Source organism: Eumetopias jubatus, unplaced genomic scaffold (assembly GCF_037043125.1).
Source record: "Eumetopias jubatus isolate StellerSeaLion01/CBP00866 unplaced genomic scaffold, mEumJub1_p1.0 scaffold_147, whole genome shotgun sequence".
Classification (NCBI taxonomy): Eukaryota; Metazoa; Chordata; class Mammalia; order Carnivora; family Otariidae; genus Eumetopias; species Eumetopias jubatus.
The window spans coordinates 367,938-380,659 of record NW_028274953.1 but is presented as its reverse complement, the minus strand read 5'-3'; the positions used below and the strand labels follow the sequence as shown (position 1 = coordinate 380,659).

Genomic DNA, 12,722 nt, shown 5'->3' with positions numbered 1-12,722 from the left:
CAACGGGAGGTCCGGAGCTTCCTGGGACCCGTGTGATGAGAGCCAGGAGACCAGGAAGCCGCGGGCGCCCCTGGGGTCAGCGGTCCTGGTCCCGCGGAGTTCCCCGGTCCTGCCAACGCCCCCTGTGCACCCTCTTCGGGCTCCCTCTGCACTGGGGTGCTCGGGGCTGGGCGAAGGGCTGTGCGGCCTGGCCTGGGGTGGGGAGCCGGCAAGCGGGCGCAGTGGGGGCCGCCCCCAGGACTCAACCCTGGGCGCAGAACACGGGAGAACGCGGGCTCAGGTGGGGACAGCCCTCCTGTGGCCCAGGCGCAGGGGCCCCGGGGCTCGCGGTGCGCTAACTTCCAGACTGCGTGCACCTGCGTCCTAGGGCAGGCAAGTGTTTGGGGGGTTAAGGTAGAACACAGGCGTCACCGAGGTTGGGGGAAGAGGCCGCGGCCTGGAGTCTCTGGAAAGAGCTGTTGTGGGATGTGTGCTCAGGCTCGCTGTCCCCCAAATCACTCCCGAGTCGTCCCTGCTTACTGTCAGCCCGGGCTCTGCTCCTGTCACTGACCTTCAGGAAAGCCGGGTGGTGAGTGTGCTTCTCATTTCACTGGTGCAAAACTGGCTTAGGGAGATCAGGGTCGCCCTCCCGGGTCATAAGGCAGGAAGGGCCAGACCGGAGCCTGGGATCCAGGTCTCTTCAGCAGCAGCCCGTCCTTCCTGGTTCTGCTCTCAGCCTCCTTTATCATAGTTTGTTCCTTTTTTCCTTGAAAAATTCTTTCACAACATTGATACAATAAACCACACACGAAGCGTGCAGCTTAGTAAGCTGTGACCCATGTAGACACCTGCGGATCCGGCGCTCCTGTCAAGACAACGCACGTGTCCCCCCACGGGCTGTCCCTCAGGCCTCTGGTACTTGCTGTGGAACACAAAGGCAAAAGAAATAGAGAAAAGAAAAATCAAACTTCCTTACAGTTCACAGCCCATCGACACGTCCTTGAGACAGGCAGCGTGACCTTCCCCTGGGAGTTTAACTGCCCCAATGTTCACACTTGCTGGAGGCAGAAGACAGCCTTAGTTTGACATTAGCCTGACCTCCAGGATCCTGTAAAAATCCCCTTGGAAACTTCCTTTATCTCTGCGCCCCCACAATATGTGTTAGCCATCATCCCCCAAGCATATGACCGTTGATACACCTCTGGAGAGTCTCACGACTGAGGTTTTACTGGGCGGGAGTAAGTGACGTTTTCCTAACCGCAGCTAGCCCCGTGGGGTCCTGGAAACCTTGCTTCCAAATTCCTTGGAGACTTAGCAGTATCCATTACACCCCCTAACTTGAAAGTATAGGATCAGTGTCTCCTCATGACCCCAGTGCAGCTCTTTCTACCCTCGGGTCCTACCCCCGTGCTTTAATAAAACTACCCTTTTTGAGCTAAACACATCTCAAGAATTCTTTCTTGATCGTTTTCTCCCGGACCCCATTTCCCAGCGTACTCTGCTGTCTAGGTTGACCTCAGGCTACGGGGACCAGTGCTCTACCTGCTCTGGGACTCTTGAGGAGCAGGGGCTCTGTCCTTGGTCTCCATACACTGTGGTTCCAGCAACATCTAGCCCATGACTGACCCCATGCAGACCTGAACATAGAGTTCAGGGCTTTTGAGAAACCTGGCAAACAGTCCCCATTCTCAGATTCCCTACATCCCTTCATCTGTTTATTTATTCATTCCACCGATATTTTTAAAGATTTGATAAGTACCAGGAGGCCTGGTGCTGGGTGGACACCAGGTGAGGAGGTGACCTGAGAGATATGAATGGGGAGCTACATTAGTTTTTCTTTTATTGTTTGTGCTTTTGGTATCCTACGTAAGAAATCAGGTTCACTCAACAGGTTCTCACTCTGGATGAGGGCTGTTTATGGCTGAAGCCGGGAACAGCCATGGCCGAGTGGATCTGCACTGAAAGCTCCTCGGCACCTCGGCTGCTCCTGGAGAACACACGCCACGGATCACAAAGAGGGTACGGGGTTGCGGCTCCTTGGCGATCTGAGAAGAGTCTCAGAATCTCAGAGATCGTCGTCTATCAAGCCTTGGTGCTCAAAAATATGACAGAACACCCAGGCCAGATGTGAGGAGACAAGGGGCAGTATGATTTCCGAGAGGCTGTGCATTTTGACTGGGGGATGGACCCACCGTGAGCTAGTTCAATACTGGAGTCCGTCAGGCTACATTCTACATGAAAAAAGACGCAGGCAAAAGTGCTCCAGGCAAACAAAACATAAATGCATAAGTAACTGATTTACTTTGACAAGAGTAATTCCACACTAATAATTAACATAAAAGAGTTTTCATTTCTGGTCTGATTATTTTCAGACCTCTTATGACCTTAGCCATTTCCCACCCAACGGCCTTCCCCAAGTGCTGCTGCGTGATTCCCGTTGGTGGATCTTCCTAACTCCATCAGAGGTCAGCACTTGTGGCTGACCTCCCGGGAGCTTCGGTCTCCTCCTCCAGTCTGGCCTCCTGGGCCAGACACAGCCCAGCTGTGGATGCTCCCTGGGACTACTCATCCCCATAATCAGATCTCTGGTAGCACTTCCCTTTAACTACACATACTTCCACAAGGTCCATAAAATAAAGACTGGTCAAATTTTGCTTATCAAAATGTTTTTCTCCACTGTTTTTATCTAAATGTGGTAAAACTTGCTGACATGGCACCAACTACTTTGGGGAAAGCAGAACAGACTAAATCAAACGACTGACCAAAACCAACGACCAAGAAAGTAAACAGTCAACAAAGGCAAGTCTTTTATCCAGCAAAGTCATCAAAGGACAAATAACCCCACGGTACCTGCCTGTTCTACCTCAAGCCTTCCTTCCCACACTCTAAGTGGGTTCTACTGAGTTCCAAGCAGGGACGGGGCGGTGTGTGTGGAGCCCTGAGGTTCTGGGTCGGGCAGGAAGGTGTCCTCAAAGAGCCAGGGTGGGGGCACGTGGAAATGCAGTCCTGAAGGACTCCCAGAGATGCACTCTACACTCCTCTGTGTCCTTCAGCATCTCTCAGAGCCTTGATACTTGACGGATGATTAACTGTCCTTACAAAACAATGCTCTCAAGAAAACAGCAAGGTGAGACACATATTCCTCCCAAAGGATAATCCTATAACTTACATGAAGAGCATTTTAAACTATAGAAGAAGCTGCTGTGAATTGCCTGAAGTGAGTGTTGGTCATCAGATTTCTCTTAAACAATGATCCACCGCAGGTAAGCTAATTTTTCTTCAATTTCCTTTCAAAATAAGTATGACATGATGGTAGGAAATGGCACCATAATGACTAGAATTTAAACGAATTAATTCTTCCCAGACTATTTTTAAGGATCTATAATCCACGGCGGCACAGCCCATCTTCCCACCTGCCTGTCACGATGACAACAGGCCTCAGGCAGGCTTTAGCTCACGTGTCTTCCCAGAGCTCAGGGGCTCACGCTTCATCCTGGGGCCCCACTCCACGAGAATGGTCCACGTGCACAGGGCTGCGTGCACAACGTCCGCGTGAAGTGCCACGATGTCATCTGGCCTGTGTGCAAATTCGCCATCTTTTGTTTCCTCTCTAGATGCACAACTAGTGACGGACTGTGGGCAGGAGAGACACACGGAGTACTGGCGGGCACGCGGGCAGAGCCTCGCCTCTCAGCCAGGCCAACTCAGCACCGCCAGGCCGCTGGCCCCACGCACCGCCCAGTGTGGCCCTTGGAAGCTCTTTCAAGGCGAGATGCATCTGGGCCCGCTGGGGTCTCTGGCTGAAAGGCACCCTCTCCACGGTGAGCCCTCTGCATGAACGACTCAGGCTGCCGGCCTGGGATGCGGCCCTGGAACCTCTGCAGTCTGGCCCACAGCTGGAACAGGAGAACCGCTCACGGCAGCCAACCACCATCATTCTTGTTCTAATGTCATGATGAAGTATCTACTTCTCATTTGGTCTCATTTCTTTCAATCCAAGCAAAAACACTGTTACAGAATAGCTCACTTGGAGGCTGCAGATCTTTCCCCCTTTTGAAATCCAATCATTGGAACAGCTTTCTCCAACAGGAGGTCATGTCGGCTCCGGCCCCTCAGCCACTGGTCACACACATCACCATCTCAACAGCGGAGGAAGAAGACAGAAGTGAATTTCACAGCCTGTCCACACAGAGCTCGTGAGTGGGGTAGGGGCAGAAGAGTGACTCAGGACCGGTCAGGACGGTCAGGGGCAGGCTGCGCCCACAACTACTAAGGAGCTGGCTCTGGCCTGGCCGATTCCATGAGTGAAAAGTAAGATCTGGACTTTGGCAAGCATCTTCAAAGCGACACCCCATTGCTCCGAACACACATGGGAGTGTACGGAGTTGGAAAAAAATGGCGGGACCGACGTATTCAGGGTCATCCTGCACTATGGTCTTGCACATCAGCAGCCCAAACTGACAAGTCACTGTGCTTTCTTTCCCAGTGTTTCTGTGAGCCTCTGCCCTACACATCAGGGACCCACCATCTGCCTCCCTCACACAGACAGGAAATAGCTTCCCCAGGGCCCTGAGGCGGCCTCAGCACCTGACCAACAGCAGTGAAGTCTTGTGCTACAAGTCACCAAGTTTCTCATTTAAGAAACTATCAGCTGGCCAAACAGGGTAAATATTTTTTCTTAGAGGGGTGGGGCAGAGAGAGAGAATGTTAAACGGGACAACCTGAGATCATGACCTGAGCCAAAATCAAGAGGCGGTCGCTTGACTGACTGAGCCCCCCAGGCGCCCCAAGACAGGGTAAATTCTTGAGATGACAGTGCTCAACATCTGACTGGGATCTGTAATTAAAATGCAAAGTATGCATTTAATATTTTTAATGGGAAACCAATTTGGGAATAAAAGGCTTCACTGCAACTATATTTTTATATGGCAATAAATAGAAAATGAAATTTTAAGAGGTAACAAATGAAACAGCATCAACAAAATCTAACTACCTAAAAATAAACCAAACAAAAGGTGTACAAAACTCTACAGAGAACTACTGGGTATTTATCACAAAGATACAAATGTAGGGATCCGAAGGGGTACGTGCACCCCAATGTTTATAGCAGCAATGTCCACAACAGCCAAACTGTGGAAAGAGCCAAGACGTCCATCGACAGATGAATGGATAAAGAAGATGTGGTATATATACACAATGGAATATTATGCAGCCATCAAAAGGAATGAGATCTTGCCATTTGCAATGACGTGGATGGAACTGGAGGATGTTATGCTGAGTGAACTAAGGCAATCAGAGAGGGTGCCTGGGTGGCTCAGTTGGTTAAGCGACTGCCTTCGGCTCAGGTCATGATCCTGGAGGCCTGGGATCAAGTCCCGCGTCGGGCTCCCTGCTCAGCAGGGAGTCTGCTTCTCCCTCTGACCCTCTTCCCTCTCGTGCTCTCTATCTCTCATTCTCTCTCTCTCAAATAAATAAATAAAATCTTTAAAAAAAAAAAAAGAAAAGAAACTTATAAGTCAATCAGAGAAAGACATGTATCATAGGACCTCACTGATATGAGGAATTCTTAATCTCAGGAAACAAACTGAGGGTTGCTGGAGTGGTGGGGGGTGGGAGGGATGGGGTGGCTGCGTGATGGACATTGGGGAGGGTATGTGCTATGGTGAGCACTGTGAATTGTGTAAGACTGATGAATCACAGACCTGTGTCCCTGAAACAAATAATACATTATATGCTAATAAAAAGAAAAAAGAAAAAGAAATAGGGACCCCAGGAATGGCTCTGGGCAGGAAACTAACCTCAACCAATCTGCACTTTGTGAGCATGTGTGATGCCAAGAGAACAGGACTGCAGCTGTCTGAGCTGTGCAGGTGAGGGAATGGCAGCACTGCCTGGATGGGGTGCCATCCCAGAAGTATGGGAAACCCTGATGGGCGGAGGGGCGCCCCAGACGGGAGTGGGTGCTGGTAACCATGGGGGGATGGGGGAGGCTAGCCGCATGGGAGGGGAAGGGGAGGCTGGAGGGCGCAGGTGCAAGGGAAGACGACGATGAGAGCCTGGCGCTCCAGCCACCAGCCCACAGGTACGCCACCCTCTCACACAGCGCGCACATCTTCAATTCACCGGAGTTTTTACGACCCCGTCTCCTGCCAGAGGAGCCGCTGCGGAAACAGTGATTTGCAGCTTAGGCAGTAACTGTATTTTCAAAGTTAATACCCACACTGCTGTGCATCTGTATAAAATAGATCATTTTAAATCCCTAAATTATCAGCGTGAAAACTTGTACAAACTTTGCATTCCAAACAATTCTCCTCTCTTCTGAAAGTAATTTTTGTGAACTAGATGTGCTTCAAAAAATAAGATTCATAATCAGAATGTAATGTTATAGTTCTGTCTATAATAATGTCTTGGTTGTTTACAAATTTAGAAGTTTTAATGGAGTAAAAGAGCCAATTAACACAGGTGCCCAGGCTGACACGAAGCCCCCGGGCGGCACTGGCGGCACCTCGGGGTCACTGTGGGTCTGCCTGTCATTTGCCAGCGGCCCTCCTTCTTCAGGGTGAGAGTAACACAAGACAGTGCTCTTCTGAAGGGCCCTCTCAATCTCGGCCTCATTTCAGCACAAATTCAAATCAACCAACCAAACAGCTCACTCAGCCAGCCCACTGCACGAACTAACCCGGCCTCAGTTATTAACTAACCTGCATCAGGACCAAGCTCACATGATCACTAGGATGGGGGTTTTTACACTACGTGAAACACCCAGCGGGCCCCGCGCATCCCTGTCCCCTGTGACCTCAGGACCACCATCCTTCTGAGCCAACCCCCCCAGCCCCGCGCAGCGCTCCTCCCACCAGAATTTAAAAACATCAAACAGTAAGTATTTCACTGATCTTTGCTAAAGCTTTGCCACTGGAGGCTCTGTTCACTGGAGGAAGGAACTAATTAACCTTTAACCAGTATGTTTTGGGCTCGCTCAAAACTTTTCCTATTGCCTCTAGAAAATACTATGAAGAAATACCCTGGCATGTTGATTTCAATTTATACTGAAACCAAAAAAAAAAAAAAAAAAGGACTGTCTGATGTGTAACTTATCCCACAGAAGTTTCTGTGTCCTCACTGTGTTCAAAAATGTCATTGTGACTCAAGGCCTCAAAAAAGTTTTGATTTTGATGGTATTACACAGTTTAAAAACAAGACTCAGAGATGCTTGCTGTGGATGACTGGCCCTCAGAAAGAAATCCCAGGCAATCAACAGTTCATCACAGTGGGAAAGCTCACACACACACAGACACACACACGATATATTTTAAAGTTTTACAAAAGGTAGTTATTAGCTGACACCGCTAATTACATAGGAGAAAAGAAAGCTATTTAATTTCACGTTAAAATTATCATACACACGTTTTAGTTAATGCAGTTTTAAAAAAGAAACTTTGGTACAGTTGCTACTCTAATGACAACTCAAATTTTTTAAAAAACGGTAGCATTCAGAATATATTTTCAGAAGTATGAGAAGACAATTAAGTTGAAACCAGATGTTTTAAGATTTGTTTCTGAGGAATATTTTTAAAACAATTGTCGCTTAGAAAAAATTAACTATGGAGGGGAAAAAAGACAATCAGCTCCTTAGTAAAACTATCTAATCATTCAGCACACGTGCTGGGCGCTATGCCAGAGGTCTGACATGGTCATGGTGGCCAGCGTGGGGCCAGCTCTCCGGGGGACAGGCTTGGGGCCCGGGCAGCAAGCTGGAGGCGCCCTGCACAAGGAGCCAGCGGGCCTCCAAACCCACCGAGACCTCAGCCCCCAGGACAAGCACCCTGCACGGCCTGCCAAGTGCTGGCTAGTCCATGTCCCCACCGAGGACCAGCTTCTCTCTCTAACGAGGAGGAGCCAACGCAGGGGCCGAACGCGCTGCACAGTAGGCCTTCCCAGGACACAGTAAGGAGCCCATGTGGCCTTCCCTTCTAGCTGGCCTGGCTTGGAATTTACCCCCAGGAAAGTCTGCTTCTGAACCCACACCGTGCACACAACCTGTTCCTGATCCTGAGGAAGACCCCCCGTGTGCACAGTTGCACTGTGGGTCTGTACCACTCAGACCCACCACAGCCCTCTTGGGAAGAAGACATGACTCTGGGAATCTCAAAGCAACAGGAAAACCTCATTACCCCCCTTCCCAGTCTCCACTCATACCATCGTCACCCACACTCCACCTTCCTTCAGTTCCTGTCCCAAGTTTTAAAACTGGTCTTACTCCTTACTCTCGGTTCTACTAGATATTCCAGATCCCATTTCTCACCTGTCCAAAATGGCTTCCACCAAAAAAGGCTTCAGGATTATCTGATGATGGTAAGTACTCAGTTTTGTGAGCTCATAAAAGATGGAAACATTGTGATCGAAAGGCATCACAACTTCCACAAATTTCTAAGTTTTTATAGGCTCGGAGTAAGGAAACAAGGATTTCAAAAAACAAAGACAATTATGAAAACATTTGCTTCTTGAATAAACTATACTTCTTTCGTTTTTTAAGATTTATTTACTTATTTAGAGAGACAGAGGAAGCGGGCACTAGGTGGGGGAGCTGAGGGAGAAGGAGAGAGAGGATCCTAAGCAGACTCCCTGCTGAGCGTGGAGCCCTCCTCGGGGCTGGATCCCAGGACTCTGAGATCACCACCTGAGCCAAAATCAAGAGTCAGACGCTGAACCAACTGAGCCACCCAGGTGCCCCTGTACTTCTTTGTTAAGACTTTGGTTATAAAGAATTTAACTATACTGCTCAGAAATGATAAAATACTATCGAGTAGTTTTCGACAAATGATTAGTAAGCCCTCCTCATTCAGAACTTTATGTAAAACTAAGGCTTTTTAGTGATACAAAGTATTTAAATAACAAATACGCTCGTGTTCCTATTTAGAACACCTGCTTTATAATCAAATTCATACTTAAAAGGAACTTAGGGACTAAATCCCGGTTTTCTGGTGTAGATATTTGCTGCATACTCTGACAGAGCATTATGTCCCAGATGTTATCATTAGGATTGCTTTTTAACCCTTTAGCATTTTGCCTCTTTATTGCTTTCCTGAAATTGTAAGTTTATTTACATTCACAATGCTGATGAAGAAACACAACTTTTCATGGTGAGCAGCTGCAATATGAAAGTGTGCAGTCACACAAGTGCAGCAAAGGCGGGGTATGTGGGGCCATAACCCCTAGAGCCACCCTGGGTCCTGTCGGCATGCCGCTGAACCACGTTATTGTAGGCTTGTTTCTCTTGTTGATCTTTTCCTGATGAGGCTTTCAAACACTATGATTTGTTAATATTAGTAACAGTTATCCAAATACAGCATTCCTGAAGTCTCGTTATTTACAGTTGCCGTATTCTACAGCACACAGCACGTGCGCGAGGCACACGATCACGTTTCTAAACAGATATTTAAACCCAGGGATATTTTATTACTCAAGAAGACAACTATTAGAAAAATTAAGGGGTACTATGATTGCACACAAGAAACCACAAGAAAAAAGAGAAGGAAGTTATTCTATGGTAACATCTTAATACAAGTCAATACAACTTTTAAAATATTAATAAACTGTCCTTTTTAAAATAAGAAAGCTATTCTCCAACACAGCCTTGATATTTCAACCTACAAAGTACAGCATAAATGATTCTATTTTGTTCTGTTATCTGAAAATGCCTTTACGATAATTCAGAGAACAAGAAGTAGCTCTAATTCACATAATGGCACATATCACCTGTCTGTCAGTGAGACATCTGAAAGCATCTTTTTATTAGAAACACAAATCAATATGCCCAAGGGATTACAATAACTGCCTGAAGCAATCTGTATTACCATTTCATCCCTGATGCTCTTGCTCTGAGCAACTTATTATTATGAATGGCATGAAAATGGCAGCCTGTCACAACTGATTTTTCTTCACCACCTGTAAGAATTTTCCCTCTTAAATGTAATCAAGTATCATCTTATTAAATATATCTCAAGCTAGGCTTTATACAACAGTCCATTACTCAAGTTGTATTCCTTATAATTTAAACTTTCACCAAATATTATTATAAAAGTAACTCCTTATTAATAAAAACTTTTGGTTTGTTTGAAGTTTTAAGATAACAATTTCAGACTGGGTAGACCCCATGTCCCTGCCTTGCGCCTGTTGGGAGTCCTGGAGGCATGCATTTTTGTCCTGAAAAAGAGCCTCGAGAACTGGTCTATATCTCAGAACTCTCCTCCATCGAACAACATCATAGACTTTGGTATTAATCGACACAACTAGATAAAACGTGCTACATTTTAAAGAGTACTCCGATAAACCCTTGTAATAAGCTTAAAGCTGTATATTCTGATTCTATAAAAGGATCAACTTGGATTCCAAGGACCACTCTGAAAGGGTGAACTAACATGGCTCATCTGTCAGTGATGAATCTGGCTGCAGCTTAGTTCACCTGCCTACGAATTCTCTTTCCATCTCAGATTGTCGTGGCCACTGAGGAGGCGGTGGCTCTCAGTTATCAGTATGGGTCCCAGCCCTCAGGGCTGGCTGCACCCCCAATTTCCAATTCAGGAGGTCTAGGAGAGACACCCCGGGGCAGTCTCCGCGCAGGCAGAGGTAACACTGATGTCACCAGCCCAGGGCCACTCAGCTGGGCCACGAGACAAGGCCGTGTGGATAGGGAGGTGCCGCAGAGTAAGACAAGTGGCTAAGGCAGCAGGTAGAGAAACTGCCTTCTCTGTTTCTTAAAATGCATGCCTGGGGTAGAGTGCAGGCATCTGTGGCCACAGCAGAAGATGAGGCAAGTGATCACATTTTTCTCCTCATTTTTCTGTTGGATGTTTTCTTTCTGACAAGCAGCTAGAGAAGAACGGAACAGACAAAATGAAGACAAAAGGAGAAAGGCCCAAATTAAGGCTTGGGAAATGGGATGGGCAGAAGGACAAGTTTAAAAACAGGTTTTATGAAGCAACGAGCAACACTGGTTCAATGGCGAACATCCCTCTCCTCAGCTCTGGGAGGGTATTCTGAAAGGGACAAATGCTGGTGCATGAGCACCTCCGGCCTCCACAGGGAAGTCACACGCACATCCCCTGACCCGTGGGGACGGCTGGCGCTTTTCCCAGGGGGAGACAGGCCTCTGTGCAACAGTCCTCACCAACGACTCCACCAAGGGGAACGGGGGCCCTACGAGCGGGCCATGATGTTGAGTACCGCCAACTGTGTGCACCTGCGACTGTGCAAGTTCCCCGACTCGCCTGCCCCACCACCTGTCACTCTGGACCGGCCATTTCTCCGCCCATGTCTCTGCTTCTGCTCTGGGGCTCTTGAACATCGGCCTGAGAAAGCCACACACTCCTTACTGGCTCCATTACAAACTTAAGAATCCCAGCAGCTGTTGGGTCCTTCCATCACTCAAGAACTGATGAGGCTGAATCGTTTGGCGAATCCTCTCCAACTCCGGCCATGTTGTGCATCCCTCTCCCCACCTGAATGACTGTTATCACTGGCTTCTCCCCCACCTGTCAGCACTGCTCTCTTCCCGCAGTGCCTCCATCCCAGAAGCGCACAGACGTTTCACAAATGAGCAGGTCCCTCCTCCGCACGCTACGGGAAGGCAGGGAATAAAGGCACTACGGAGCGATAGCAAGGACACACCGGCTGACGGACTGAGGACCGTCCACATGTGTCCAGAGCCATGGAGCCACGCCCTACTGCACACAGCAGCTCTTCCCCCAGTGACCACAGAATCTTCTCTTCGGTGATCTGAAGTGACTGCGGGATGACCGTGGAACGCATTCTTCCATAGACGGCAGCTTCTCCTTTATAAACTAGGGCCCTCTCTTCTTTTATGGAAAGCATGAATAATTTTACAATTTTCTCAACCAGAAACAAACAAAATCAATAAAGCCCTCTGCCCGCATCCCTGCTGCTGTCCTGGTGCTTCGGGCTCCCTCCCAACCCTCGGCCCCGCTGTCCTTCCCCTCATCCCCGACCTTCCTGCTGCCTTTGCATCTGATTCCCCCGGAACAAATCAAAGACAATGATTCTCCTGTTGCTAAATCTACTCGTCTCTTTTCATTTTTCTCCCCAACAACCTCCAGAGCGCCGGCACGCTGTGGACCTCCACCCAGTGCTACGAGTGCCTTCCTCCTTCAGCCTCTTCCTCCCTGGCCGCTCTTCTGCCACTTCAACCCTTCACTGCCAGCACTAGGAGGTTTGACGAGGTTCCTGTCTCGTTCTGGCTCTTACTGTACATAAAAGGCCTGGGAGCGCTCCTCTAGGACCACGCTGGGGTAGCCAGTGGTCCTAAGTTATTAAGTAGTCCCCTTCCTCTCCTTCTGCACTGGGGGTTGGCCTCTACCCCCGTGACCCACTCACCTTTTGTGAGGGCCATTCCTTGCTCTGGCCAAGGAAAGGTGACCTGAGCCACTTGGTATGTAACCCGCCCCGTCTGTGTCTTCGTCCCCAGTGGTCCTGGAAGCACGTGTCCAGGAGGGCTCCCCGAGGGACCACGATGAGCAGAGCACCTGCCAACGTGTCAGACCCATACTGAGGAGGAAAGCGGTCTTTGCTGTAGTAAGCCACTGTGGTTTTCAGGGCCATGTGTGTCACAGCATGACTCAGAGACAGGACTCTTTCGTAAGTACGTATTTCCAGCCCCAATTACTCTGCTGTCGTGAGCACCACAGCGAAATCTCACCGGAGCACTGTGTCTGTCACTGCCCTGCGTG

The 12,722-nt window shown here is 48.7% G+C and overlaps 1 long non-coding RNA gene across 1 annotated transcript in view; it reads right to left on the bottom strand.

The window, feature by feature from the left end:
* Positions 1 to 833: 833 nt before the first annotated feature.
* The window catches only part of LOC148161568 (uncharacterized), a 36,328-nt gene continuing 24,439 nt past the window's right edge, over positions 834 to 12,722 (bottom strand). The window contains exon 4 of the long non-coding RNA XR_015767516.1: positions 834 to 901. This is a non-coding gene — a long non-coding RNA (uncharacterized LOC148161568). The remainder of the gene's footprint in view (positions 902 to 12,722) is intronic.